The sequence below is a fragment of the Tiliqua scincoides genome, chromosome 5 (assembly GCF_035046505.1).
Source record: "Tiliqua scincoides isolate rTilSci1 chromosome 5, rTilSci1.hap2, whole genome shotgun sequence".
In the NCBI taxonomy this organism is placed as follows: domain Eukaryota; kingdom Metazoa; phylum Chordata; class Lepidosauria; order Squamata; family Scincidae; genus Tiliqua; species Tiliqua scincoides.
Genome location: NC_089825.1, coordinates 138,387,385 through 138,393,753, shown reverse-complemented (window position 1 = coordinate 138,393,753; position 6,369 = coordinate 138,387,385). Strand labels below are relative to the sequence as shown.

Sequence of the window (6,369 nt, the reverse complement as noted above, 5' to 3'; positions counted from 1 at the left end):
TGGCTTGTACCCCGTAATGGATTTTTCCTCCAGAAATGTGTCCAATCCCCTTTTAAAGGCATCCAGGCCAGTTGCCATCACCACATCCTGTGGCAAAGAGTTCCACAGACCAACCACACGCTGAGTAAAGAAATATTTTCTTTTGTCTGTTCTAACTCTCCCCACACTCAATTTGAGTGGATGTCCCCTGGTTCTGGTGTTATGTGAGAGTGACAAGGGGGCATGGAGAGTTCTTGCCGACAGTCGCCAAGAGTTGGGCACAACTCAATGGATAAAGCAGCAACAATATTTAGAATGGATCCAGATTTCATCATCAATCTTTGCATTTTGCCCAGGATGAACTCAAGGGAAAACAGAGTACCACTAAAATAGTGTCCCTCCCCAGTCCTGGGAAGAGCTTCCACAATCAAGTCAATGAAACTACACACATTTACTCCCTATGAGGCAGTAGGAAAAGTTGACATTTGTCGTTCAACCTTCTCATGGCTCCCTTCATCTCTTGGTTCCTCAGAGTATAGATCAGGGGGTTGAGGGCAGGGGTGACTACCATGTAGAACACAGAAGCCATTTTGTCCACCTGAGAATCAGAGACAGGCTTAAGATACACAAAAACAACAGGCCCATAAAAAAGGCCAACTACCGTCAGGTGGGAGCTGCAGGTAGACAGAGCCTTCCTACCACCCTTCCCAAAGTGGCCACAGAAGGAGGCCAGGATGATGACATATGAAACCAGCAAGGTCAGGCAGTTAGGTAGAGTTATCAGGCCACCACTGACCAGCATGAGTTTCTCAACCACATAGATTTCTGCACAGGCCAGCTTGATTACCTGTGGGATGTCACAGAAGAAATTGTCCAGCACATTCGGTCCACAGAATGGTAACTGGGCTATGACCGCCATCTGGACAGTGGAATGAATGAAGGCTCCTGTCCAGCAAAATATCAGTAGACTGAAGCAGCGTTGCCGGTTCATGATGGCTGTATATCTCAATGACTGGCAAATGGCTACGTAACGGTCATACGCCATGAGAGTGAGGACAAACATCTCTGCACCCCCAAAGAGGTGCAGACTAAACAGCTGGGCCATACAACCACCATAGGAGATGACAGAACCACTGTTCAAGAGGCCGGTCACTAACTTTGGGGCAGCCAATGAACCCATAGACATGTCAATAATGGACAGATTGGCAAGGAAGAAATACATTGGGGCTTGATGGAGCTTGGCTCAGACCACACACTCACCATAATTAGGAAGTTTCCCAGAAGGGCGGTGGTGTAGCAGGCCAAGACCAGGACCAAAAGAAAGAGCTGTGCAGTGTGGGAAAAGGAGAAGCGCAGCAGAATGAACTCTGAGATGGTGGATCCATTCATGTCGATGGCTGGTTCTGGTGCAGTTTAAAAAAATGAAGTGAACAATATTCCAACCTGGACACAAATAGCCCATTTTTAATCATTTTATTCCAGTAACGTGTAACCTGACTTTCAATATTCTGTGCCCCCCCCCCCGAATTATGGATAAAATCAAGAAGTTTTCATTCTTCTTTCTTTAGTTCTCAACTTCTAGACTCTTCCAGGCTCCTTCCTCTTGTTACAACATACAAAAAATGGTTTCAGGCCAGTATTCATTGTTGTGTGTGCATGTCAAAATGGAAAGACAAAAAATAAACTTGTGTTAAAATAATTGAATTATTAGACCAATTAGTTTTATTTGCATCTCGTTGCTTATCAGGACCAATTTCATTATTTCTATTTCTCTCTTTTTTACATTTTTATCGTTTTTACCCCCACGTTTCCAATATGGGCAACCCAATCCTATTCAGTACTGGCCCAGCGGGTTCACCAGGCCACACTGTATCCAGCATTGGATTTGGGCAGGCAGGAGGTCTCAGGGTAATAACACTTGTTCCCTTACCCACACCAGCTCAATGGGGCTAGTTGGATCCATTGAGCTGGTGCAGAACTAAGTAGCCCTGTGTAATGCTGGGAGACCGAGGATAGGGGTTAGAATGTAGCAGAGACTATCCCCACTCCCTCCCGGGCCTGATCTTCCCCACCATTTCACTCTCCCCCACTCTAAAACACCCCTTCCCTGTCTCTCGAATGCTCTCCCCCACATCCCAGCCACCTAGGCAAGCTGTTCAGGGGCATCCAGTGCCCATGGGATGGCTCAGGACTTACCCTTGACAGCACTTATTCGCTGGATGCAAAAAAGTGCTCTGCAACACCCATCGCCAGCACTACAGCCACAGTGCCAGTGGAGCCCGGCAGCAGGATCATGCTCAAAGGGAGAACAAGGTGGTCAAAAATTGAATGAAAGCAACACAATAAAAACAAATGCTAACAACTCAAAACTGTGAGCAAGAATTCAGTGAACAGAGCGGTAAATAACAGGCTGGAAAATAGATTTGGGGGTTTTCTTCTTTGCTTCTGCTAAATCGATGAAGAGCAGAATATTTGGTAGGTTATGTAATTCATAGCCCAATCCTATGGTTCCCCCCACCATAGCATTCAGCTCCAACAAAACCTGCTGCACTGCATGCTATTGGGGAGGGGGCAATCAGGAGTCTTGGGAAGGGAAAGGGAAAGTATAGGTAACTTAATGCAAAATGTAATGAAACTGTAATGTGTTTCAATGAAAATGTAATGAAACTGTAATGTATACAATGAAAATGTAATGTGTTATCTGTTTTCTGTCAAACGTTCTAGCCAAATAACCAGAAAAGAAAAACACCACTGCCTTATGTAACAAAAAGTGGATTTCTTAAAATCAAAACCAACCAATGAGACTTGGGGTGCAATCCTAACCAACTTTCCAGCACTGACTTAGCTGTGCCAATGTGGCGTGCATGGCATCCTGCAGTGGGGAGGCAGTCAAAGGGGCCTCTTCAGCATACGGGCATGTTTGTTACCTTACCTTGGGGCTGCATTGCAGCTAGGTCAGTGCTGGAAGGTTGGTTAGGATTGTGCCCTAATTGTTCCAAGGGCAAATGAGGTGTGATAAAACAACATGGAACCCATAAGTGTTAGTCTGAGTCAGCTCTAATTTCCATGGATCAGAACTCACACTAGCACTCCTATTCTTTTGTGTGTGTCATCACGTTTGCCATTGGTTCTTTATTGGTGACTGATTTGTTGGGTGACCTGGAATGTTGCAAAGTAAAATAAATAAATAAATAAAGTTAATGGGGGTGACACTAACCCTAGTCATGTCACTAGTGGGACGTTTGGGTACTGTTAGTCACTGGCTGAATTGAAGTTAGTTTGTCACTTTTAAGTTAGTCACTCTTAAAGTGGACCCCAGAAGCTGGTGGGGACAGGATCACAAAGAAGGGGACATGTAGGGGAGGGGATAACATTGGGAATGGAAAGTTTCTTATCTTGGAAGGATGGAAGATGAGTAGTGGAGTAATAGACTGAAGGATTACTATTGGGAGATATTAAATGAATTTTGAGTTCTGGTGGAAATGGGGACTGGGAACAGGAGGGGGTGAGAATAACTCTGAGAAAGTTTTACCATGCAAAGTTTATAATAATCACAGATTAAAAAATGTTCTCGTGGGTTTTGCTTGCATGCAAGGTCTTTCAGGTCACACGGAATTCCTGCAGCTTGTTGACAAGGAGGAGGGGTTGCAAGTTAATGAGGGGCATTGGGGACTTTGTGTGTTGTTGGTACTTGCCTTAGATGACTTTAAAAGTGGGTTCCAAACATTAATGGTGGACTGCAGGTCTATCCATGGTTATTAACCATTCTGGCTACAGTGAACCTCCAGGTGCAGGGGCAGGATATCACAGAGTACTAGCTGCAGAGACTTTCACCCCCTGCTTGGGGGGGAATGTTCAATGCCTTTATTTTCTGGCCTTGATGATTATTCATTTCATGTCATAAGAACATAAGAACATAAGAACAGCCCCACTGGATCAGGCCATAGGCCCATCTAGTCCAGCTTCCTGTATCTCACAGCGGCCCACCAAATGCCCCAGGGAGCACACCAGATAACAAGAGACCTCATCCTGGTGCCCTCCCCTACATCTGGCATTCTGACTTAACCCATTCCTAAAATCAGGAGGTTGCGCATACACATCATGGCTTGTACCCCATAATGGATTTTTCCTCCAGAAACTCATCCAATCCCCTTTTAAAGGCGTCTAGGCTAGACGCCAGCACCACATCCTGTGGCAAGGAGTTCCACAGACCGACCACACGCTGAGTAAATAAATATTTTCTTTTGTCTGTCCTAACCCGCCCAACACTCAATTTTAGTGGATGTCCCCTGGTTCTGGTATTATGTGAGAGTGTAAAGAGCATCTCCCTATCCACTCTGTCCATCCCCTGCATAATTTTGTATGTCTCAATCATGTCCCCCCTCAAGCGTCTCTTTTCTAGGCTGAAGAGGCCCAAACGCCGTAGCCTTTCCTCATAAGGAAGGTGCCCCAGCCCCGTAATCATCTTAGTCGCTTGCTTTTGAACCTTTTCCATTTCCACTATGTCTTTTTTGAGATTCGGTGACCAGAACTGGACACAATACTCCAGGTGTAGCCTTACCATCGATTTGTACAACGGCATTATAATATTAGCCGTTTTGTTCTCAATACGCTTCCTAATTATCCCAAGCATAGAATTGGCCTTCTTCACTGCCGCCGCACATTGGGTCGACACTTTCATCGACCTGTCCACCACCACCCCAAGATCTCTCTCCTGATCTGTCACAGACAGCTCAGAGCCCATCAGCCTATATGTGAAGTTTTGATTTTTTGTCCCAGTGTGCATGACGTTACACTTACTGACATTGAAGCGCATCTGCCATTTTGCTGCCCATTCTGCCAGTCTGGAGAGATCCTTCTGGAGCTCCTCACAATCACTTCTGGTCTTTACCACTCGGAAAAGTTTGGTGTCGTCTGCAAACTTAGCCACTTCACTGCTCAACCCTGTCTCCAGGTCATTTATGAAGAGGTTGAAAAGCACCGGTCCCAGGACAGATCCTTGGGGCACACTGCTTTTCACCTCTCTCCATTGTGAAAATTGCCCATTGACACCCACTCTCTGCTTCCTGGCCTCCAACCAGTTCTCAATCCACGAGAGGACCTGTCCTCTAATTCCCTGACTGTGGAGTTTTTTCAGTAGCCTTTGGTGAGGGACCGTGTCAAACGCCTTCTGAAAGTCCAGATATATAATGTCCATGGGCTCTCCCACATCCACATGCCTGTTGACCTTTTCAAAGAATTCTATAAGGTTCGTGAGACAAGACTTACCCTTACAGAAGCCATGCTGACTCTCCCTCAGCAAGGCCTGTTCGTCTATGTGTTTTGAAACACATATGTCATGACTCCTACTCCTATGTCATGACTCCTACTGAAAATAATTTTGTCATATACAGGGGGCCGTGTCAAAAATGTATGGGCCCCGGGTGTCCAATGACCTAGCCATGCATCTGCAAGTATAATCACAGTCTCTGCATTGCCAGAAGGCCAAGGTGGCAGGTTCCAGTGATCTCAAAAGAACTCCTGCTCCACAATTGACCCCAGTGTTTTGTTTTTCTTGTCCTCCAATCAGCTTCACCACTTTCTGAGAAACGTTCGCTTCAACAATAATGCAGGCGAAGAAATATTCTTTGAAAATGGGGAATTGGCAACAGGTTTTGATATCGTCAACACTGTCATGTTCCTCAATCACTCTTTCCGTAGATTCAGGGTAGGAAGGATGGACCCCTGGGCTCCTGAAGGCGGAGAGTTTTCCATTAATGGAAGTGTCATTGTGTGGAAACAGAAGTTCGATAGGTGGGAAGGATCTGAATGCATTTTCTGAGCTACAGTTGCATAGTTGTAGAAGAACTCAGAAGTACTCTTCAGTAGATGCCTGGGAATGCATATTCCTATACATGATGCACTTACTCTGAAGCAAGCCCTATGGTATTCACTGGGATTTACTCTGCATCTGCCAGCCCTCTGTGGTTATAGTGATGCAAGAGTAACACCTAAATGTGGCTGACTTGTTATAATGTTTATGCTTGTAGACGAGGATGAATAACATGGATAATATACGCCAAACTCTCATATGTGCAGGCATATGTTATCCATGCTCTTTTGTCCCCTTGTTTGTCCATCTCTTCCCATGAACTTTCAGGTTGAATTGATTATGGTGATGAGAAGAGGTGGTATGTAAAGGAACTAAAGGAAAACATCTGCGGACTGAAGGATTCTATATGTAGAACAATATTGTAAAGACCCTCATTGGAACTAACTAGGACAGCCCACCTATGTAAACTGTCTTGAGTAATATCTGATGAGAAGGGCCTTATATAAATACAGGTGTGTGCCACTTAATGACAGGGACACGTTCCCTGATCCCTGTTATGCGATTAGGTCATTAAGTGA

The 6,369-nt window shown here is 45.2% G+C and overlaps 1 pseudogene; it reads right to left on the bottom strand.

Annotated features, from left to right (window-relative positions):
• Nucleotides 1-430: 430 nt before the first annotated feature.
• On the bottom strand, nt 431-1,368 carry LOC136653844 (olfactory receptor 4Q3-like; annotated as a pseudogene).
• Between the last annotated feature and the right edge of the window lie 5,001 nt (nt 1,369-6,369).